The sequence below is a fragment of the Colletes latitarsis genome, chromosome 14 (assembly GCF_051014445.1).
Source record: "Colletes latitarsis isolate SP2378_abdomen chromosome 14, iyColLati1, whole genome shotgun sequence".
Lineage (NCBI taxonomy): Eukaryota > Metazoa > Arthropoda > Insecta > Hymenoptera > Colletidae > Colletes > Colletes latitarsis.
The window spans coordinates 7,978,109-8,003,134 of NC_135147.1; positions in this window are offsets into that span (position 1 = coordinate 7,978,109).

Genomic DNA, 25,026 nt, shown 5'->3' on the forward strand with positions numbered 1-25,026 from the left:
CTGGGATTTACCCTCATTTGGCTCATACTTTCGCATACTTCACATACTTGTTGAACAGATCCTGAGTTTTTTCTGGTTTGGATCAGGTAGTCATATGGTACCACACTGGAACAGTCGATTAAACCCGGCTTCGATCAATATTTTCGAGGATAACGCATGCTAGGTCTGGGTTAGGTCTGGGATTTGCCCCCATTTAGCTCACACTTTCGCATTTTTAACAAACATTTTGACCAGATCGTGTGTTTAAACTGGTTTGGAACACGTAGTAATCTGGTACCACACTGAAACAGTCAATTAAACCTATTTTCGATCAATATTTTAGAGGATAACGCATGTTAGGTCTGGGTTAGGTTTGGGACTTGCCCTCATCAGGCTCATACTTTCGCATATTTCGCACACTTGTTGGCCAGATCCTGGGTTTTTTCTGGTTTGGATCACGTCGTAATGTGGTACCACAATGAAACAGTCGATTAAGCCTGGTTGCGATCAATATTTTAGAGGATAGCGCATGTTAAGTCGAGGTTAGGTTTGGGATTTGCCCTCATCAGGCTCATGCAATCGCACATTTCGCATTCATGTAGGCCAGATCCTGGTCCTTTTCTGGATTGCATCACGTAGTAATGTGGTACCACACAGAAGCAGTCAATTAAACCTGGTTTCGATCAATATTATAGAGTATAACGCATGTTAGTTCTAGGTTAGGTCTGGGATATGCACTCATTAGTCTCATACTTTCGCATATTTCGCACACATTTTGGCCATATCCTGGGTTTTTTCTGGTTTGGACCAGGTAGTAATATGGTACCACACTGGAACAGTCAATTAAACCTGGGCACGATCAATATTTTAGACGATAACGCATTCTAGGTTTGGGACTTGCCCTCATCAGGCTCATACTTTCGCATATTTCGCACACTTGTAGGCCAGATCCCGGGTTTTTTCTGGTTTGGATCAGGCAGTGATGGGGTACCACACTGGAACAGTCGATTAAACCCGGTTTCGATCCATATTTTTTTGAGGATAACGCATGCTAGGTCTGGGTTAGGACCGAGATTTGACCTCATCAGATTCATACTTTCGCATTCTTCACACACTTGTTGAACAGATCCTGGGTTTTTCCTGGGTTGGATCACGGAGTAATGTGGTACCACACTGAAACAGTCAATTAAACCTTGCCATGATCAATATTTTAGAGGATAACGCATGTTAGGTCTGGGTTAGGTTTGGGACTTGCCCTCATCAGGCTCATACTTTCGCATATTTCGCACACTTGTAGGCCAGATCCCGGGTTTTTTCTGGTTTTGATCAGGCAGTGATGGGGTACCACACTGGAACAGTCGATTAAACCCGGTTTCGATCCATATTTTAGAGGATAACGCATGCTAGGTCTGGGTTAGGTCTGGGATTTGCCCTCATTTGGCTCATACTTTCGCATACTTCACATACTTGTTGAACAGATCCTGGGTTTTTCCTGGGTTGGATCACGGAGTAATGTGGTAACACACTGAAAGAGTCGATTAAACCCGGTATCGAGCAATATTTTACAGGATAACGCATGTTAGGTCTAGGTTAGGTCTGGGATTTGCCCTCACCAGTCTCATACAATCGCATATTTCGCATTCATGTTGGCCAGATCCTGGTCTTATCCGGTTTGAATCACGTAGTATTGTGGTACCATACAGAAACTGTCAATTAAACCTGGCCACGATCAATATTTTAGAGGATAACGCGAGCTAGGTCTGGGTTAGGCCTGGGATTTGACCTCATCCGACTCATACTTTCGCTTTCTTCAAATACTTGTTTAACAGATCCTGGGTTCTTTTCTGGTTTGGATCAGGTAGTAATGTGGTACCAGAATGAAAGAGTCGATTAAACCTGGTTTCGATGAATATTTTAGAGGATAACGCATGTTAGGTCTAGGTCAGGTCTGGGATTTGCCCTCATCAGGCTCATATAATCGCATATTTCGCTTTCTTGTTGGCCAGATCCTGGTCTTCTTCTGGATTGAGTCACGTAGTATTGTGGTAACACACAGAAACAGTCAATTAAACCTTGCCATGATCAATATTTTAGAGGATTGCACATGTTAGGTCTGGGTTAGGTTTGGGACTTGCCCTCATCAGGCTCATACTTTCGCATATTTCGCACACTTGTTGGCCAGATCCTGGGTTTTTTCTGGTTTGGATCAGGCAGTAATGGGGTACTACACTGGAACAGTCGATTAAACCCGGTTTCGATCCATATTTTAGAGGATAACGCATGCTAGGTCTGGGTTAGGTCTGGGATTTGCCCTCATTTGGCTCATACTTTCGCATACTTCACATACTTGTTGAACAGATCCTGAGTTTTTTCTGGTTTGGATCAGGTAGTTATATGGTACCACACTGGAACAGTCGATTAAACCCGGCTTCGATCAATATTTTAGAGGATAACGCATGCTAGGTCTGGGTTAGGTCTGGGATTTGCCCTCATTTGGCTCACACTTTCGCATTTTTAACAAACATTTTGACCAGATCGTGTGTTTAAACTGGTTTGGAACACGTAGTAATCTGGTACCACACTGAAACAGTCAATTAAACCTATTTTCGATCAATATTTTAGAGGATAACGCATGTTAGGTCTGGGTTAGGTTTGGGACTTGCCCTCATCAGGCTCATACTTTCGCATATTTCGCACACTTGTTGGCCAGATCCTGGGTTTTTTCTGGTTTGGATCACGTAGTAATGTGGTTCCACAATGAAACAGTCGATTAAGCCTGGTTGCGATCAATATTTTAGAGGATAGCGCATGTTAGGTCGAGGTTAGGTTCGGAATTTGCCCTCATCAGGCTCATGCAATCGCATATTTCGCATTCATGTAGGCCAGATCCTGGTCCTTTTCTGGATTGCATCATGTAGTAATGTGGTACCACACAGAAACAGTCAATTAAACCTGGTTTCGATCAATATTTTAGAGGATAACACCGGTTTGGTCTGTGTTAGGTCTGGGTTATGCCCGCATTTGACTCATACTTTCGCAATGTTCACATACTTGTTGAGCCGATCCTGGGTTTTTTCTGGATTGTATCGCGTAGTAATCGGGTGCCACACTAAAACAGTCGATTAAACCTGGTTCCGATCAATATTTTAGGGGACAACGCCTGTTAGGTCTAGCTTAGGTATGGGATTTGCCCTCATCAGGTTCATATAATCGCATATTTCGCATTCTTGTTGGCCAGATCCTGGTCTTCTTCTGGATTGAGTCACGTAGTATTGTGGTAACACACAAAAACAGTCAATTAAACCTTGCCATGATCAATATTTTAGAGGATAGCACATGTTAGGTCTGGGTTAGGTTTGGGACTTGCCCTCATCAGGCTCATACTTTCGCATATTTCGCACACTTGTTGGCCAGATCCTGGGTTTTTTCTGGTTTGGATCAGGCAGTAATGTGGTACCACACTGGAACAGTCGATAAATCCCGGTTTCGATCAATATTTTAGGGGATACGGCATGTTAAGTCTAGGTTAGGTCTGGAATATGCTCTCATCAGGCTCATACTTTCGTATATTTCGCACACTTGTTGACCAGAACGTTGGTTTTTTCTGGTTTGGATCATGTAGTAATGTGGTACAACACTGAAACGGTCAATAAAACCTGGCCACGATCAATATATTATAGGATAACGCATGTTAGGTCTAGGTTAGGTCTGGGATTTGCCCTCATCAGGCTCATGCAATCGCATATTTCGCATACTTGTTGGCCAGATCCTGGTCCTTTTCTGGATTGTTCACGTAGTAATGTGGTACCACACTGAAACAGTCGATTAAGCCTGGCCACGATCAATATTTTAGAGGATACAGCATGTTAGGCACGGGTTAGGTCTGGGATTTGCCCTCATCAGACTCACACTTTAGCATTCTCCACATACTTGTTGAACAGATCCTGGTGTTCTTCTGGTTTGAATCACGTAGTATTGTGGTACCCCACACAAAAACAGTCAATTAGACCTGGCCACGATCAATATTTTAGAGGATAACGCATGCTAGGTCAGGGATAGCTCTGGGATTTGCCCTCATCAGACTCACACTTTAGTATTCTTCACATACTTGTTGAACAGATCCTGGTGTTCTTCTGGTTTGAATCACGTAGTATTGTGGTACCACACAGAAACAGTCAATTAAACCTGGCCGCGATCTATAATTTAGAGGATACCGCATGTTAGGTCTAGGTTAGGTCTGGGATTTGCCGTCATCTGACTCATGCAATCGCATATTTCGCATTCTTGTTGGCCAGATCCTGATCCTTTTCTGGATTGTATCACGAAGTAATGTGGTACCACACTGAAAGAGTCGATTAAACCTGGTTTAGCTCAATATTTTAGAGGATAACGCATGTTAGGTCTAGGTTAGCTCTGGGATTTGCCCTCATCAGGCTCATACAATCGCATATTTCACATTCTTGTTGGCCAGATCCTGGTCTTCGTCTGGTTTAAATCACGTAGTATTGTGGTACCACACAGAAACAGTCAATTAAGCCTGGCCACGATCAATATTTTAGAGGATAACGCATGCTAGGTCTGGGTTAGGTCTGAGACTTGCACTCATCAGACTCATACTTTAGCATTCTTCACATACTTGTTGAACCGATCCTGGTGTTCTTCTGGTTTGAATCACGTAGTATTGTGGTACCACACAGAAACAGTCAATTAAACCTGGTTTCGATCATTATTTTAGAGGATAACGCATGCTAGGTCTAGGTTAGGTCTGGGATTTGCCCTCATCAGAATCATACCTTCGCATTCTTCACATACTTGTTAAACAGATCCTGGTCTTCTTCTGGTTTGAATCACGTAGTAATGTGGTACCACACTGAAACAGTCCATAAAACCTGGCCACGATCAATATTTTAGAGGATACCGCATGTTAGGTCTAGGTTAGGTCTGGGATTTGCCCTCATCAGACTCACACTTTAGCATTCTTCACATACCTGTTGAACAGATCCTGGTGTTCTTCAGGTTTGAATCACGTAGTATTGTGGTACCACACAGAAACAGTCAATTAAACCTGGCCGCGATCAATATTTTAGAGGATAACGCATGCTAGGTCTGGGTTAGGTCTGGGACTTGCACTCATCAGGCTCATACTTTCGCATTCTTCACATAATTGTTGAACAGATCCTGGGTTTTTTCTGCTATGGATCTGGTAGTAATGTGGAACCACACTGGAACAGTCGATAAATCCCGGTTTCGATCAATATTTTAGGGGATACGGCATGTTAAGTCTAGGTTAGGTCTGGAATATGCTCTCATCAGGCTCATACTTTCGTATATTTCGCACATTTGTTGACCAGAACGTTGGTTTTTTCTGGTTTGGATCACGTAGTAATGTGGTACAACACTGAAACAGTCAATAAAACCTGGCCACGATCAATATAATATAGGATAACGCATGTTAGGTCTAGGTTAGGTCTGGGATTTGCCCTCATCAGGCTCATGCAATCGCATATTTCGCATTCTTGTTGGCCAGATCCTGATCCTTTTCTGGATTGTATCACGTAGTAATGTGGTACCACACTGAAAGAGTCGATTAAACCTGGTTTAGCTCAATATTTTAGAGGATAACGCATGTTAGGTCTAGGTTAGCTCTGGGATTTGCCCTCATCAGGCTCATACAATCGCATATTTCACATTCTTGTTGGCCAGATCCTGGTCTTCGTCTGGTTTAAATCACGTAGTATTGTGGTACCACACAGAAACAGTCAATTAAGCCTGGCCACGATCAATATTTTAGAGGATAACGCATGCTAGGTCTGGGTTAGGTCTGAGACTTGCACTCATCTGGCTCATACAATCGCATATTTCGCATTCTTGTTGGCCAGATCCTCCTCTTCTTCTGGTTTGAACCACGTAGTATTGTGGTACCACACAGAAACAGTCAATTAAACCTGGCCACGATCAATATTTTAGAGGATAACGCATGTTAGGTCTATGTTAGGTCTGGGATTTGCCGTCATCAGGCTCATGCAATCGCATATTTCGCATTCTTGTTGGCCAGTTCCTGGTCCTTTTCTGGATTGTATCACGTAGTGATGTGGTACCACACCTAAAGAGTCGATTAAACCTGGTTTCGATCAATATTTTAGTGGATAACGCATGTTAGGTCTAGGTTAGGTCTGGGATTTGCCCTCATCAGAATCATACTTTCGCATTCTTCACATACTTGTTGAACAGATCCTGGGTTTTTTCTGGTTTGGAGCAGGTAGTAATGTGGTACCACACTGGAACAGTCGATTAAGCCTGACCACGATCAATATTTTAGAGGATACCGCATGTTAGGTCTAGGTTAGGTCAGGGATTTGCCGTCATCTCGCTCATGCAATCGCATATTTCGCATTCTTGTTGGCCAGATCCTGATCCTTTTCTGGATTGTATCACGTAATAATGAGGTACCACACTGAAACAGTCCATTAAGACTGGCTACGATCAATATTTTAGAGGATACCGCATGTTAGGTCTAGGTTAGGTCTGGGATTTGCCCTCATCAGGCTCATGCAATCGCATATTTCGCATACTTGTTGGCCAGATCCTGGTCCTTTTCTGGATTGTATCACGTAATAATGAGGTACCACACTGAAACAGTCCATTAAGCCTGGCAACGATCAATATTTTAGAGGATACCGCATGTTAGGTCTAGGTTAGGTCTGGGATTTGCCGTCATCTGGCTCATGCTATCGCATATTTCGCATTCTTGTTGGCCAGATCCTGGTCTTCGCCTGGTTTAAATCACGTAGTATTGTGGTACCACACAGAAACAGTCAATTTAGGCTGGCCACGATCAATATTTTAGAGGATAACGCATGCTAGGTCTGGGTTAGGTCCGAGACTTGCACTCATCTGGCTCATACAATCGCATATTTCGCATTCTTGTTGGCCAGATCCTCCTCTTCTTCTGGTTTGAACCACGTAGTATTGTGGTATCACACAGAAACAGTCAATTAAACCGGGCCACGATCAATATTTTAGAGGATACCGCATGTTAGGTCTAGGTTAGGTCTGGGATTTGCCGTCACCTGGCTCATGCAATCGCATATTCCGCATTCTTGTTGGCCAGATCCTGATCCTTTTCTGGATTGTATCACGTAGTAATGTGGTACCACACTGAAAGAGGCGATTAAACATGGTTTCGATCATTATTTTAGAGGATAGCGCATGTTAGGTCTAGGTTAGGTCTGGGATTTGCCCTCATCAGGCTCATGCAATCGTATATTTCGCATACTTGTTGGCCAGATCCTCGTCCTTTTCTGGATTGTATCACGTAGTAATATGGTGCCACTCTGAAAGAGTCGATTAAACCTGGTTTCGATCAATATTTTAGAGGATAACGCAAGCTAGGTCTAGGTTAGATCTGGGATTTGCCCACATCAGGCTCATACAATCGCATATTTCACTTTCTTGTAGGCCAGATCCTGGTCTTCTTCTGGTTTGAATCACGTAGTATTGTGGTACCACACTGAAAGGGTCGATTAAACCTGGTTTCGATCAATATTTAAGAGGATAACGCATGCTAGGTCTAGGTTAGGTCTGGGATTTGCCCTCATCAGGCTCATGCAATCGCATATTTCGCATTCTTGTTGGCCAGATCCTGATCCTTCTCCGGATTGTATCACGTAGTAATGTGGTGCCACACTGAAAGAGTCGATTAAACCCGGTTTCGATCAATATTTTAGAGGATAACGCATGCTAGGTCTGGGTTAGGTCTGGGATTTGCCCTCATTTGGCTCATACTTTCACATTCTTCACATACTTGTTGAGCAGATCCCGGGTTTTGTCTGGTTTGTGTCACGTAGTAATGTGGTACCGCAATAAAACAGTCGATTAAACCGGGTTTTGATCAACATTATGGAGGATAACGCATGTAAGGTCTAGTTATGGTATGGCATTTGCTCCCATCAGGCTCATACTTTCGCATATGTCGCACACTTTTTGGCCAGATCCTGGGTTTTTTCTGGTTTGGATCAGGTAGTAATGTGGTCCCACACTGGAACAGTCGATTAAACCCGGTTCCGATCAATATTTTAGCGGATGACGCATGTTAGGTCTAGGTTATGTCAGGGATTTGCTCTCATCAGGCTCATACTTTCGCATACTTCGCACACTTGTTGGCCAGATCCTGGGTTTTTTCTGGTTTGGAACATGTAGTAATGTGGTACCACACTGGCACAGTCGATTAAACCCGGTTTCGATCAATATTGTAGACGATAACGCATGCTCGGTCTGGGTTAGGTCTGGGATTTGCCCTCATTTGGCTCATACTTTGGCATTTTTAACAAACATGTTGACCAGGTTGATGGATTTTTCTGGTTTGTATCACGTAGTAATGTGGTACCACACTGAAACAGTCGGTTAAGCCTGGTCTCGATCAATATTTTAGAGGATGACGCATGTTAGGTCTGGGTTAAGTCTGGTATTTGCCATCATCAGGTTCATACTTTCGCATTTCTCCCATACTTGTTGGCCAGACCCTGACCTTTGTATGGATTGGATCACGTATTAATGTGGTACCACACTGAAACAGTCGATTAAGCCTGGTCTCGATCAATATATTAGAGGATAACGCATGTTAGGTCTGGGTTAAGTCTGGTATTTGCCATCATCAGGTTCATACTTTCGCATTTCTCCCATACTTGTTGGCCAGACCCTGGGCTTTGTATGGTTTGGATCACGTAGTAATGTGGTACCACACTGAAACAGTCGATTAAGCCTGGTCTCGACCAATATTTTAGAGGATAACGCATGCTAGGTCTGGGTTAGGTTTGGGATTTGCCCTCATTGGGCTCATACTTGCGCATTCTTCACATACGTGTTGAACAGATCCTGGGTTTTTTCTGGGTTGGATCACGTAGTAATGTGGTACCACACGGAAACAGTCGATTAAGCCTGGTCTCGATCAATATTTTAGAGGATAACGAATGTTTGGTCTAGGTTAGGTCTGGGATATGCACTCATCTGGCTCATACTTTCGCATATTTCGCATCCTTGTTGGCCAGATCCTGGTCTTCTTCTGGTTTGAATCAGGTAGTATTGTGGTATCACACAGAAACAGTCAGTTAAGCCTGGCCACGATCAATATTTTAGAGGATAACGCATGCTAGGTCAGGGTTAGGTCTGGGATTTGACCTCATCATACTCATACTTTCGCATTCTTGAAATACTTGTTGAACAGATCCTGGGTTTTTTCTGGTTTGTATCACGTAGTAATGTGGTACCACAATAAAACAGTCGATTAAACCTGGTTTCGAACAATATTATAGAGGATAAAGCATGTAAGGTCTAGGTTAGGTATGGTATTTCCTCCCATCAGGCTCATACTTTCGCATATTTCGCACACTTTTTGGCCAGATCCTGGGTTTTTTCTGGTTTGGATCAAGCAGTAATGAGGTACCACACTGGAACAGTCGATTAAACCCGGTTTCGATCAATATTTTAGAGGATAGCGCATGCTAGGTCTGGGTTAGGTTTGGGATTTGCCCTCATTGGGCTCATACTTTCGCATTTTTAACAAACATGTTGACCAGATCACGGGTTTTTTCTGGTATGGATCACGTAGGAATGTGGTACCACACTAAAACAGTCAATTAAACCTAGTTTCAATCAATATTTCAGAGGATAACACCGGTTTGGTCTGGGTTAGGTCTGGGATTTGCCCTCATTAGGCTCATACTTTCTCATTTTTAACAAACATGTTGACCAGATCGTGGGTTTCTTCTGGTTTGCAACACGTAGTAATGTGGTACCACACTAAAACAGTCAAATAAACCTATTTTCGATCAATATTTTAGAGGATAACGACGGATTGGTCTGTGTTAAGTCTGGGTTATGCCCGCATCAGACTCATACTTTCGCAATGTTCACATACTTTTTGAGCATATCCTGGGTTTTTTCTGGTTTGTATCACGTAGTAATCTGTTATCACACTAAAACATTAGATTAAACCTGGTTTCGATCAATATTTTAGAGGCTAACGCATGTTAGATCTAGGTTAGGTCTGGGATTTGCCCTCATCAGGCTCATGTAATCGCTTACTTCGCATTCTTGTTGCCCAGTTCCTGGTCCTTTTCTGGATTGTATCACGTAGTATGTGGTACCACACTGAAAGTGTCGATTAAGCCTAGTCTCGATCAATATTTTAGAGGATAACGCATGTTAGGTCTGGGTTAGGTCTGGGACTTGCCCTCATCAGACTCATACTTTCGCATTCTTCACATACTTGTTGAACAGATCCTGGGTTTTTTCAGGTTTGGATCAGGTAGTAATGTGGTCCCACACTGGAACAGTCGATTAAACCCGGTTTCGATCAATATTTTAGAGGATGACGCATGTTAGGTCTAGGTTATGTCTGGGATTTGCTCTCATCAGGCTCATACTTGCGCATTTCTCCCATACTTGCTGGCCAGATCCTGGGCTTTGTATGGTTTGGATCATGTAGTAATGTGGAACCACACTGAAACAGTCGATTAAGCCTGGTCTCGATCTATATCTTAGAGGATAACGTATGTTAGGTCTGGGTTAGGTCTGGGACTTGCCCTCATCAGACTCATACTTTCGCATTCTTCACATACTTGTTGAACAGATCCTGGGTTTTTTCAGGTTTGGATCAGGTAGTAATGTGGTCCCACACTGGAACAGTCGATTAAACCCGGTTTCGATCAATATTTTAGAGGATGACGCATGTTAGGTCTAGGTTATGTCTGGGACTTGCTCTCATCAGGCTCATACTTTCGCATTTTTCGCACACTTGTTGGCCAGATCCTGGGTTTTTTCTGGTTTGGAACAGGTAGTAATGTGGTACCACACTGGAACAGTCGACTAAACCCGGTTTCGATCAATATTGTAGAGCATAACGCATGCTAGGTCTGGGTTAGGTCTGGGATTTGCCCTCATTTCGCTCATACTTTCGCACTCTTCACATACTTGTTGGACAGATCCTGGGTTTTTTCCGGCTTGGATCAGGTAGTAATGTGGTCCCACACTGGAACAGTCGATTAAACCCGGTTTCGATCAATATTTTAGCGGATGACGCATGTTAGGTCTAGGTTATGTCGGGGATTTGCTCTCGTCAGGCTCATACTTTCGCATATTTCGAACACTTGTTGGCCAGATCCTGGGTTTTTTCTGGTTTCGAACATGTAGTAATGTGGTACCACACTGGCACAGTCGATTAAACCCGGTTTCGATCAATATTGTAGACGATAACGCATGCTAGATCTGGGTTAGGTCTGGGATTTGCCCTCATTTGGCTCATACTTTGGCATTTTTAACAAACATGTTGACCAGATTGATGGATTTTTCTGGTTTGTATCACGTAGTAATCTAGTACCACACTGAAACAGTAGATTAAACTTGGTTTCGATCAATATTCTATAGGCTAGCGCATGTTAGGTCTAGGTTAGGTCTGGGATTTGCCCTCATCAGGCTCATGCAATCGCATATTTCGCATTCTTGTTGGCCAGATCCTGGTCTTTTTCTAAAGTGTGTCTCGTAGTAATGTGGTACTACACAGAAACAGTCAATTAAGCCTGGCCACGATCAATATTTTAGAGGATAAGGCATGCTAGGTCTGGGTTAGGTCTGGGATTTGCCCTCAACAGACTCATACTTTCGCATTCTTCACATACTTGTTGAACAGAGCCTGGGTTTTTTCTGGCTTGGATCAGGTAGTAATGTTGAACCACACTGAAGGAGTCGATTAAACCTGGTTTCGATCAATATTTTAGAGGATAACGCATGTTAGGTCTGGGTTAAGTCTGGTATTTGCCATCCTCAGGATCATACTTTCGCATTTCTCCCATACTTGTTGGCCAGACCCTGAGCTTTGTATGGTTTGGATCACGTAGTAATGTGGTACCAAACTGAAACAGTCGATTAAGCCTGGTCTCGATCAATATTTTAGAGGATGACGCATGTTAGGTCTGGGTTAAGTCTGGTATTTGCCATCATCAGGTTCATACTTTCGCATTTCTCCCATACTTGTTGGCCAGACCCCGAGCTTTGTATGGTTTGGATCACGCAGTAATGTGGTACCACACTGAAACAGTCGATTAAGCCTGGTCTCGATCAATATATTAGAGGGTAACGCATGTTAGGTCTGGGTTAAGTCTGGTATTTGCCATCATCAGGTTCATACTTTCGCATTTCTCCCATACTTGTTGGCCAGACCCTGGGCTTTGTATGGTTTGGATCACGTAGTAATGTGGTACCACACTGAAACAGTCGATTAAGCCTGGTCTCGACCAATATTTTAGAGGATAACACATGCTAGGTCTGGGTTAGGTCTGGGATTTGCCCTCATCAGACTCATACTTTCACATTCTTCGCATACTTGTTGAACAGATCCTGGGTTTTTTCTGGTTTGCTGCAGGCAGTAATATGTTACCACACTGGAACAGTCGATTAAACCCAGTTTCGATCAATATTTTAGAGGCTAATGCATGTTAGGTCTAGGTTAGGTCTGGGATTTGCTCTCATCAGGCTCATACTTCCTCATACTTCGCACACTTGTTGGCCAGATCCTGGGTTTTTTCTAGTTTGGATCAGGCAGTAATGTGGTACCACACTGGAACAGTCGATTAAACCCGGTTTCGATCAATATTTTAGAGGATAACGCATGCTAGGTCTGGGTTAGGTCTGGGATTTGCCCTCATTTGGCTCATACTTTCACATTCTTCGCATACTTGTTGAGCAGATCCCGGGTTTTGTCTGGTTTGTGTCACGTAGTAATGTGGTACCGCAATAAAGCAGTCGATTAAACCGGGTTTTGATCAACATTATGGAGGATAACGCATGTAAGGTCTAGTTATGGTATGGCATTTGCTCCCATCAGGCTCATACTTTCGCATATGTCGCACACTTTTTGGCCAGATCCTGGGTTTTTTCTGGTTTGGATCAGGTAGTAATGTGGTCCCACACTGGAACAGTCGATTAAACCCGGTTCCGATCAATATTTTAGCGGATGACGCATGTTAGGTCTAGGTTATGTCAGGGATTTGCTCTCATCAGGCTCATACTTTCGCATATTTCGCATCCTTGTTGGCCAGATCCTGGTCTTCTTCTGGTTTGAATCAGGTAGTATTGTGGTATCACACAGAAACAGTCAGTTAAGCCTGGCCACGATCAATATTTTAGAGGATAACGCATGCTAGGTCAGGGTTAGGTCTGGGATTTGACCTCATCATACTCATACTTTCGCATTCTTAAAATACTTGTTGAACAGATCCTGGGTTTTTTCTGGTTTGTATCACGTAGTAATGTGGTACCACAATAAAACAGTCGATTAAACCTGGTTTCGAACAATATTATAGAGGATAAAGCATGTAAGGTCTAGTTAAGGTATGGTATTTCCTCCCATCAGGCTCATACTTTCGCATATTTCGCACACTTTTTGGCCAGATCCTGGGTTTTTTCTGGTTTGGATCAAGCAGTAATGAGGTACCACACTGGAACAGTCGATTAAACCCGGTTTCGATCAATATTTTAGAGGATAGCGCATGCTAGGTCTGGGTTAGGTTTGGGATTTGCCCTCATTGGGCTCATACTTTCGCATTTTTAACAAACATGTTGACCAGATCACGGGTTTTTTCTGGTATGGATCACGTAGGAATGTGGTACCACACTAAAACAGTCAATTAAACCTAGTTTCAATCAATATTTCAGAGGATAACACCGGTTTGGTCTGGGTTAGGTCTGGGATTTGCCCTCATTAGGCTCATACTTTCTCATTTTTAACAAACATGTTGACCAGATCGTGGGTTTCTTCTGGTTTGCAACACGTAGTAATGTGGTACCACACTAACACAGTCAAATAAACCTATTTTCGATCAATATTTTAGAGGATAACGACGGATTGGTCTGTGTTAAGTCTGGGTTATGCCCGCATCAGACTCATACTTTCGCAATGTTCACATACTTTGTGAGCATATCCTGGGTTTTTTCTGGTTTGTATCACGTAGTAATCTGTTATCACACTAAAACATTAGATTAAACCTGGTTTCGATCAATATTTTAGAGGCTAACGCATGTTAGATCTAGGTTAGGTCTGGGATTTGCCCTCATCAGGCTCATGTAATCGCTTACTTCGCATTCTTGTTGCCCAGTTCCTGGTCCTTTTCTGGATTGTATCACGTAGTATGTGGTACCACACTGAAAGTGTCGATTAAGCCTAGTCTCGATCAATATTTTAGAGGATAACGCATGTTAGGTCTGGGTTAGGTCTGGGACTTGCCCTCATCAGACTCATACTTTCGCATTCTTCACATACTTGTTGAACAGATCCTGGGTTTTTTCAGGTTTGGATCAGGTAGTAATGTGGTCCCACACTGGAACAGTCGATTAAACCCGGTTTCGATCAATATTTTAGAGGATGACGCATGTTAGGTCTAGGTTATGTCTGGGATTTGCTCTCATCAGGCTCATACTTGCGCATTTCTCCCATACTTGCTGGCCAGATCCTGGGCTTTGTATGGTTTGGATCATGTAGTAATGTGGAACCACACTGAAACAGTCGATTAAGCCTGGTCTCGATCTATATCTTAGAGGATAACGTATGTTAGGTCTGGGTTAGGTCTGGGACTTGCCCTCATCAGACTCATACTTTCGCATTCTTCACATACTTGTTGAACAGATCCTGGGTTTTTTCAGGTTTGGATCAGGTAGTAATGTGGTCCCACACTGGAACAGTCGATTAAACCCGGTTTCGATCAATATTTTAGAGGATGACGCATGTTAAGTCTAGGTTATGTCTGGGACTTGCTCTCATCAGGCTCATACTTTCGCATTTTTCGCACACTTGTTGGCCAGATCCTGGGTTTTTTCTGGTTTGGAACAGGTAGTAATGTGGTACCACACTGGAACAGTCGACTAAACCCGGTTTCGATCAATATTGTAGAGCATAACGCATGCTAGGTCTGGGTTAGGTCTGGGATTTGCCCTCATTTCGCTCATACTTTCGCACTCTTCACATACTTGTTGGACAGATCCTGGGTTTTTTCCGGCTTGGATCAGGTAGTAATGTGGTCCCACACTGGAACAGTCGATTATACCCGGTTTCGATCAATATTTTAGAGGATGACGCATGTTAGGTCTAGGTTATGTCCGGGATTTGCTCTCATCAGGCTCATACTTTCGCAGTTTTCGCACACTTGTTGGCCAGATCCTGAGTTTTTTCTGCTTTGGAACAGGTAGTAATGTGGTACCACACTGGAACAGTCGACTAAACCCGGTTTCGATCAATATTGTAGAGGATAACGCATGCTAGGTCTGGGTTAGGTCTGGGATTTGCCCTCATTTCGCTCATACTTTCGCACTCTTCACATACTTGTTGGACAGATCCTGGGTTTTTTCTGGCTTGGATCAGGTAGTAATGTGGGACCACACAGAAAGAGTGGATTAAACCTGGTTTCGATCAATATTTTAGAGGATAACGCATGTTAGGTCTAGGATAGGTCTGGGATTTGCCCATGTGGCCAGGCTTAATTGACTGTTTCTGTGTGGTACCACAATACTACCTGATTCAAACCGGAAGAAGACCAGGATCTGGCCAACAAGGATTGCGAAATATTCGAAGGTATGAGCCAGATGAGTGCATATCCCAGACCTAACCTAGACCAAACATGCGATGTCCTCTAAAATATTGGTCGAGACCAGGCTTAATCGACTGTTTCAGTGTGGTACCACATTACTACGTGATCCAAACCATACAAAGCTCAGGGTCTGGCCAACAAGTATGGGAGAAATGTGAAAGTATGAACCTGATGATGGCAAATGCCAGACATTACCCAGACCTAACATGCGTCATCCCCTAAAGTATTGATCGAGACAAGGCTTAATCGACTGTTTCAGTGTGGTACCACATTACTACGTGGTCCAAACCATACAAAGCTCAGGGTCTGGCCAACAAGTATGGGAGAAATGCGAAAGTATGAACCTGAGGATGGCAAATACCAGACTTAACCCAGACCTAACATGCGTCATCCGCTAAAATATTGATCGAAACCGGGTTTAATCGACTGCTTTAATGTGGTACCACATTACTAGGTGATCCAGACCAGTAAAAGCCCAAGATCTGTTCAACAAGTATGTGAAGAATGCGAAAGTATGAATCTGATGGGGGCAAATCCCACACCCAACCCACACATAGCATGCGTTATCCTCTAAAATATTGATCGTGGCCAGGTTTAATTGACTGTTTCAGTGTGGTACCACAATACTACGTGATTCAAACAAGAAGAAGACCAGGATCTGGCCAACAAGTATGTGAAGAATGCGAAAGTATGAATCTGATGAGGGCAAATCCCAGACCTAACCCAGACCTAGCATGCGTTATCCTCTAAAATATTGATCGAGACCAGGCTTAATCTACTGTTTTAGTGTGGTACCAGATTACTACGTGATACAAACCAGAAGAAAACCCAGGGTCTGCTCAAAAGGTATGTGAAGAATGCGAAAGTATCAGTCTGATGCGGTTATAACCCAGACCTAACACAGACCAAACCGGTGTTATCCTATAAAATATTGATCGAAACCAGGTTTAATCGACTCCTTCAGTGTGGTATCACATTACTACGTGATCCAAGCCAGAAAAAACCCAGGATCTGCTCAACAAGGATGTGAAGTATGCGAAAGTATGAGTCTGATGTGGGCAAATCTCAGTCCTATCCCGGACCTAGCATGCGTTATCCTCTAACATATTGATCGTGGCCAGGCTTAATTGACTGTTTCTGTGTGGTACCACAATACTACGTGATTCAAACCAGAAGAAGACCAGGATCTGGCCAACAAGGATGCGAAATATGCGAAAGTATGAGCCTGATGAGTGCATATCCCAGAACTAACCTAGACCTAACATGCGTTACCCTCTAAAATATTGATCGAAACCGGGTTTACTCTACTGTTCCAGTGTGGGACCACATTACTACTTGATTCGAACAAGAGGAAGACCAGGATATGGTCAACAAGAATGCGAAATATGCGATTGCATGAGCCTGATGAGGGCAAATCCCAGACCTAACCCAGACCTAGCATGCGTTATCCTCTAAAATATTGATCGAAACCGGGTTTAATCGACTGTTCCAGTGTGGGACCACATTACTACTTGATTCGAACAAGAGGAAGACCATGGATCTGGCCAACAAGAATGCGAAATATGCGATCGTATGAGACTGGTGAGGGCAAATCCAAGACCTAACCTAGTCCTAACATGCGTTATCCTCTAATATATTGGTCGAAACTAGGTTTAATCGACGCATTCAGTGTGGTACCACATTACTACCTGATCCAAGCCAGAAAAAACCCAGGGTCTGTTCAACAAGTATGTGAAGAATGCGAAAGTATGCATCTGATGGGAGCAAGTCCCAGACCTAACCCATACCTAACATGCGTTATCCTCTAAAATATTGATCGAGACTAGGCTTAATCGACACTTTCAGTGTGGTACCACATACTACGTTATACAATCCAGAAAAGGACCAGGAACTGGCCAACAAGAATGCGAAATATGCGATTGTATGAGTCTGATGAGGTCAAATCCCAGACCTAACACAGACCAAACCGGTGTTATCCTATAAAATATTGATCGAAACCAGGTTTAATCGACTCCTTCAGTGTGGTATCACATTACTACGTGATCCAAACCAGAAAAAGCCCAGGATCTGGGCAACAAGTATGCGAATTATGCGGAAGTATGAGCCTTGATGGGAGCAAATACCATACCTAACCAAGACGTTAGATGCGTTATCCTCTATAATATTGATCGATACCAGGATTAATCGAATGTTTTATTGTGGTACCACATTACTACGTGATACAAACCAGAAAAAAACCCAGGACCTGTTCAACAAGCATTTGAAGAATGCGAAAGTATGAGTCTGATGGGGTCACATCCCAGACCTAACCCAGACCTAGCATGCGTTATCCTCTATAATATTGATCGAGACCAGGCTTAATCGACTGTTTCAGTGTGGTACCACATTACTACGTGATCCAACCCAGAAAAAACCCAGGATCTGTTCAAGAAGCATTTGAAGAATGCGAAAGTATGAGTCTGATGGGGTCACATCCCAGACCTTTTTTTTTTTTTTTTTTTTAACGTGGTGAAATCCTCATGGACACCCCGGCTCCCTGGGGGGGAGGCCGGGGTAGTGCCGGACTCTTACCGGCTAAAACACCACGGTGACCGCCTGCGCCCTTTATCTGGGGAGAGTCACGGGAACCAAACTAACGATACTACCGTGACTCTCCCCGTTGGCGCAACGCCCTATAGCGGGCCCTTCCCGGGGGAGGAGTTGTGATCCTCCTCCCCCAATGGGGGGCAAACTAACCTGATTGCCCCCCGGCGACGTCGCCCCCACTCGTGCCGTTGCTACTAGCCGCGACCGGGCCCCCACCCGATCGCGACCACGGCTGCGGGGCCGGCTAACACTGCCGCCCCCGCTAGACGGGGCCCCTGCCACGGGCCCCTGGTATGGTGATAGGCTGGATGCGAGTGGGAATAAGGGAATAGTGACCCTCACCTCGCACCCAAACACCATAACCGACCCCATCGCGCTCCCCCTGCCACGGGGAGCGGTGGAGGGTCTTACGGTCGGCGTCGCCGCCTGCCCCCCACCTCCTCACGCGCCCTTTCGGCGTCCTCCTTGGCGGCCATGACCTCTTCACAAAACAAGGCCATGGCCGCCCACGCCTCCTCACTGCCGACCATCGCACGAATGACGGAGTACAAATGCACCCCGCCGATTGGCCATCAGACCGCCGGCCCATATTGGCGCGCCATAAAGCGCCATGGACCGGACGACTCCCAAATACAGCCGCCGTGCCGCCATGTTGGGCCCCCCGAGATTGGGCATTATGCGGCCTAACGCGGCCGCTGCCCTTTCAATACGGGGACCCAACCCTTCCAAGTGATGCCCGAAGCGCCAGTAGCTGTCGAGTGTGAGGCCCAGATACTTCATCCGGCGACCCACCCCGACTTGGGCTCCACCCACCCGTAGAGACGCCTGGCGCGGCACCCCACGGCCGCTGACGTTACACAGCCAGATGGCCTCGGTCTTCTGGGGTGTCACGCGCAACCCCAGACGCTCTACCTCGGCGACGACTCGTGCCGTCCCTTCCTCCGCGAGGAACACTGCCCTCCTCCACGTATCCCCGCCGGCTATCACCAGGGTGTCGTCGGCATAACAAACCAACGACACGCCGACGGGGAGGTCAGCCCGCAGCACCGCGTCATACGCCAAGTTCCACAGGAGCGGCCCGAGGACCGACCCCTGTGGAACTCCTCGGTACACCGCTCTCTGCTCCATCCCGTTCCGACCCGGATATTGGACTACTCTGCCCCGCAGATAATCCCCGATCAGTCGGCATAGATAGGCGGGCACCCGGTGGTATTGGAGTGCCCGACCTATCGCCCCCCAGGAGACGGTATTAAAGGCGTTGGCAATGTCTAATGAGACTGCCAACGCCACCCCCCCCCCCCCCGGGAGATTGCCGATTCCGCCAGGGTCCGTACGGTCGCTATGGCGTCGACCGTGGAACGGCCCCGGCGAAAGCCGAACTGTCGGTCGGCCAGATCGGGGCCGACGCGGGACAGATGCCCCTCGAGACGGGATACAATGACCCCCTCGAGGAGTTTCCCAGCCTCGTCCAACAAGCATATCGGGTGGAACGCGGACGGAGAATCCGCGGGCTTCCCTGGCTTGTGGAGGAGGACCAACCTCGCCACCTTCCATATGGGGGGGAACTGACCGGTCCGCAGGCACGCGTCAAAGACGCTTATCAGCCCGGCCCCCAGAACACCCACCGCTACTGCCCAGGCCCTGCCAGGTATGCCGTCCGGTCCTGGTGCCGTCTTCTTGGCAGCCATTCTCCGGACGGCCCTCGCTAGCTCCTCCTCAGAAACCCCCAGTTCGTCGGACCACCAAGGCGGGCGGTCCGGCTGTGGCTCGGGGGGATGCAGGAACGCCTCTCCCCCAACGGGGAAGAGGACGCGCATAGTTTCCCCGAGCAGCTGGGGGTCGAGGCTCTCTGTGATCGGGGGCGCCCATGATCGCATCTTCCCTACGACCATATGATAGGGGCGCCCCCATGGATTTGCATCCAGAGAGCCGAGGAGCTCCGTCCATGCCTGGGCTTTCGCGGTCGCGATGGCCCGGCGGAGGGTTCTGCGCGCCAGGGAAAATTCCCCGCGCAACCTCACCACCTCTGCCTCCGTCGCCCCGCGCCGTCTCCTGGCGCGGGTGTACCGGCGTCGGGCGACCACGCACCGAGTGCGTAAGTCCTCTATTTCGCCCGACCACCAGTACACGGACCCCCCACGGCTCGCGGCGGTGGCCCGCGGCATGACTGCGTCGCACAACGACGTCATAATCTCGCGGAACCAACACGCCCCGGCAGAAGGATTGCCGAGGGTCCGGCGTGGCATCTCCTGCCATGCCACAACGGAGGCTGCCATCGCAAGGGCGTCCGGGTCCAGCCTCTTGGCGGACCAGCGTGGCGCCGGGTGTGCTTCCCTGCCCGGTCACATCCCAGACCTAACCCAGACCTAGCATGCGTTATCCTCTAAAATATTGATCGTGGCCAGGTTTAATTGACTGTTTCTGTGTGGTACCACAATACTACGTGATTCAGACCAGAAGAAGACCAGGATCTTGCCAACAAGAATGCGAAATATGCGATTGTATGAGACTGGTGAGAGCAAATCCCAGACCTAACCTAGACCTAACATGCGTTATCCTCTAAAATATTGATCGAAACCAGGTATAATCGACTCTTTCAGTGTGGTCCCACATTACTACCTGATCCAACCCAGAAAAAACCCAGGATCTTTTCAACAAGTATTAGAAGAATGCGAAAGTATGTGTCTGATGAGGTCTAATCCCAGACCTAACCCAGACCTAGCATGCGTTATCCTGTAAAATATTGATCGTGGCCAGGTTTAATCGACTGTTTCTGTGTGGTACCACAATACTACGTGATTCAAACCAGAGGAAGACCATGGCTCTGGCCAACAAGAATGCGAAATATGCGATCGTATGAGACTGGTGAGGGCAAATCCAAGACCTAACCTAGACCTAACATGCGTTATCCTCTAATATATTGGTCGAAACTAGGTTTAATCAACGCATTCAGTGTGGTACCACATTACTACCTGATCCAAGCCAGAAAAACCCCCAGGATCTGTTCAACAAGTATGTGAAGAGTGCGAAAGTATGAGTCTGATGAGGGCAAATCCCAGACCTAACCCATACCTAACATGCGTTATCCTCTAAAATATTGATCGAGACAAGGCTTAATCGACACTTTCAGTGTGGTACCACATACTACGTTATACAATCCAGAAAAGGACCAGGAACTGGCCAACAAGAATGCGAAATAAGCGATTACAAGAGCCTGATGAGGGCAAATCCCAGACCTAACCCAGACCTAGCATGCGTTATCCTCTAAAATATAGATCGAGACCAGGCTTAATCGACTGTTTCAGTGTGGTACCACATACTACGTGATACAATACAGAAATGGACCAGGATATGGCCAACAAGAATGCGAAGTATGGGATTGCATTTGCCTGATGGGGGCAAACCCCACACCCAACCCACACATAGCATGCGTTATCCTCTAAAATATTGATCGTGGCCAGGTTTGATTGACTGTTTCTGCGTGGTACTACAATACTACGTGTTTCAAACCAGAAGAAGACCACGATCTGGCCAACAAGAATGCGAAATATGCGAAAGTATGAATCTGATGAGGGAAAAACCCAGACCCATCCCAGACCTAGCATGCGTTATCCTCTAAAATATAGATCGAGACCAGGCTTAATCGACTGTTTCAGTGTGGTTCCACATTACTACATGATCCAAACCAGAAAAAACCCATGATCTGGCCAACAAGAATGCGTAATAAGCGATTGCATGAGCCTGATGAGGGCAAATCCCACACCTAACCTAGACCTAACATGCGTTATCCTCTAAAATATTCATCGAAACCGGGTTTAATCGACTGTTCTAGTGTGGTACCACATTACTGCCTGATCCAAACCAGAAAAAAACCCAGGTTCTGCTCAAAAAGTATGTGATGATTGCGAAAGTATGAGCCAAACGAGGGCAAATCCCAGACCTAACCCAAACCTAGCATGCGCTATCCTCTAAAATATTGATCGTGACCAGGCTTAATCGACTGATTCTGTGTGGTACCACATTACTACGTGACACAATCCAGAAAAAGACCAGGATCTGGCCAACAAGAATGCGAAATATGCGATTGCATGAGATTGATGAGGGCAAATCCCAGACCTAACCTAGACCTAACATGCGTTATCCTCTAAAATATTGATCGAAACCAGGTTTCATTAACTGTTTCAGTGTGGTACCACATTACTACGTGATCCAAACCAGAAGAAACCCACGATCTGGTATACATGTTTGCGAAAAATACGAAAGTATGAGCCTGATGAGGGCAAATCCTAGACCTAACCCGGACCTCACATGCGTTATCCTCTAAAATATTGATCGTGACCAGGCTTAATCGACTGATTCTGTGTGGTACCACATTACTACGTGACACAATCCAGAAAAAGACCAGGATCTGGCCAACAAGAATGCGAAATATGCGATTGCATGAGATTGATGAGGGCAAATCCCAGACCTTTCCTATACCTAACATGCGTTAGCCTCTAAAATATTGATCGAAACCAGGTTTATTGAACTGTTTTAGTGTGGTACCAGATTACTACGTGATACAAACCAGAAAAAAACCCAGGATCTGGTCAAAAAGTATGTCAAGAATGCGAAAGTATGAGTCTGATGCGGTTTTAACCCAGACCTAACCCAGACCAAACCGGTGTTATCCTCTAAAGTATTGATTGTGGCCAGGTTTAATTGACTGTTTCAGTGTGGTACCACATTACTGTGTGATCCAAACCAGAAAGAACCCACGATCTGTTCAACAAGTATGTGAAGAGTGCGAAAGTATGAGTCGGATGAGGTCAAATCCCAGACCTAACCCAGACCTAGCATGCGTTATCCTCTAAAATATTGATCGTGGCCAGGTTTAATTGACTGTTTCTGTGTGGTACCACAATACTACGTGAATCAGACCAGAGGAAGAGCAGGATCTTGCCAACAAGAATGCGAAATATGCGATTGTAGGAGACTGCTGAAGGCAAATCCCAGACCTAACCTAGACATAACATGCGTTATCCTTTAAAATATTGATCGAAACCAGGTTTAATCGTCTCTTCCTGTGTCGTCCCACATTGCTACCTGATCCAAGCCAGAAAAAACCCAGGATCTGTTCAACAAGTATGTGAAGAGTGCGAAAGTATGAGTCTGATGAGGGCAAATCCCAGAACTAACCCAGACCTAGCATGCGTTATCCTGTAAAATATTGATCGTGGACAGGCTTAATCGACTGTTACTGTGCGGTACCACAATACTACGTGATACTGTCCAGAAAAAGACCAGGATCTGGCCAACAGGAATGCGAAATATTCGATTGCATGAGCCTGATGAGGGCAAATCCCAGACCTATCCTAGACCTAACATGCGTTATCCTCTAAAATATTGATTGAAACCAGGTTTAATCGACTGTTTTAGTGTGGTACCACATTACTATGTGATCCAAACCATACAAAGCCCAGGGCCTGACCAACAAGTATGGGAGAAATGCGAAAGTATGAACCTGATGATGGCAAATACCAGACTTAACCCAGACCTAAGATGCGTTATTATCTAAAATATTGATCGAGACCAGAATTTATCGACTGTTTTAGTGTGGTACCACATTACTATGTGATCCAATCCAGCAAATTCCCAGGATCTGGCCAACAAGTATGCGAAAAATGCGAAAGCATAAGCCAGATGTGGGCAAATCCAGGCCTAACCGGTGTTATCCTCCAAAATATTGATCGAGGCCAGGTTTGAATGAGTGTTCCACTGCAGTACCACATTACTACGTGATGCAAACCAGAAAAAACCCTGGATCTGGCCAACAAGTATGCGAGAAATGCGAAAGTATGAGCCTGATGACGGCATATCCAAGACCTAACCCGGACCTCACATGCGTTATCCCCTAAAATATTGATTGTGACCAGGCTTAATCGACTGATTCTGTGTGGTACCACATTACTACGTGACACAATCCAGAAATGACCAGGATCTGGCCAACAAGAATGCGAAATATGCGATTGCATGAGATTGATGAGGGCAAATCCCAGACTTAACCTAGACCTAACATGCGTTAGCCTCTAAAATATTGATCGAAACCAGGTTTAATCAACTGTTTTAGTGTGGTACCAGATTACTACGTGATACAAACCAGAAAAAAACCCAGGATCTGCTCAAAAAGTATGTGAAGAATGCGAAAGTATGAGTCTGATGCGGTTTTAACCCAGACCTAACCCAGACCTAACCCAGACCAAACCGGTGTTATCCTCTAAAATATTGATCGAAACTAGGTTTAATTGACTGTTTCAGTGATGTACCACATTACTACGTGTTTCAACCCAGAAAGAACCCAGGATCTGTTCAACAAGTATGTGAAGAGTGCGAAAGTATGAGCGAAATGAGGGCAAATCCCAGACCTAACCCAGACCTAGCATGCGTTGTCCTCTAAAATATTGATCGAAACCAGGTTTAATCGACTGTTTTAGTGTGGTACCAGATTTCTACGTGATTCAGTCCAGAAAAAACATAGGATCTGGCCAACAAGTGTGCGAAATATGCGAATGTATGAGCCTGATGAGAGCAAATCTCAGACCAAACCTAGACCTAACATGCGTTATCCTCTAAAATACTGATCGAAACCGGGTTTAATCGACTGTTCCAGTGTGGTAACATATTACTACCTGAACCAAACCAGAAAAAACCCAGGATCTGTTCGACAAGTATGTGAAGAATGCGAAAGTTTGAACCTGATGAGGGCAAGTCCTAGACCTAACCCAGACCTAACATGCGTTGTCCTCTAAAATATTGATCGAGACGAGTCTTAATCGACAGTTTCAGT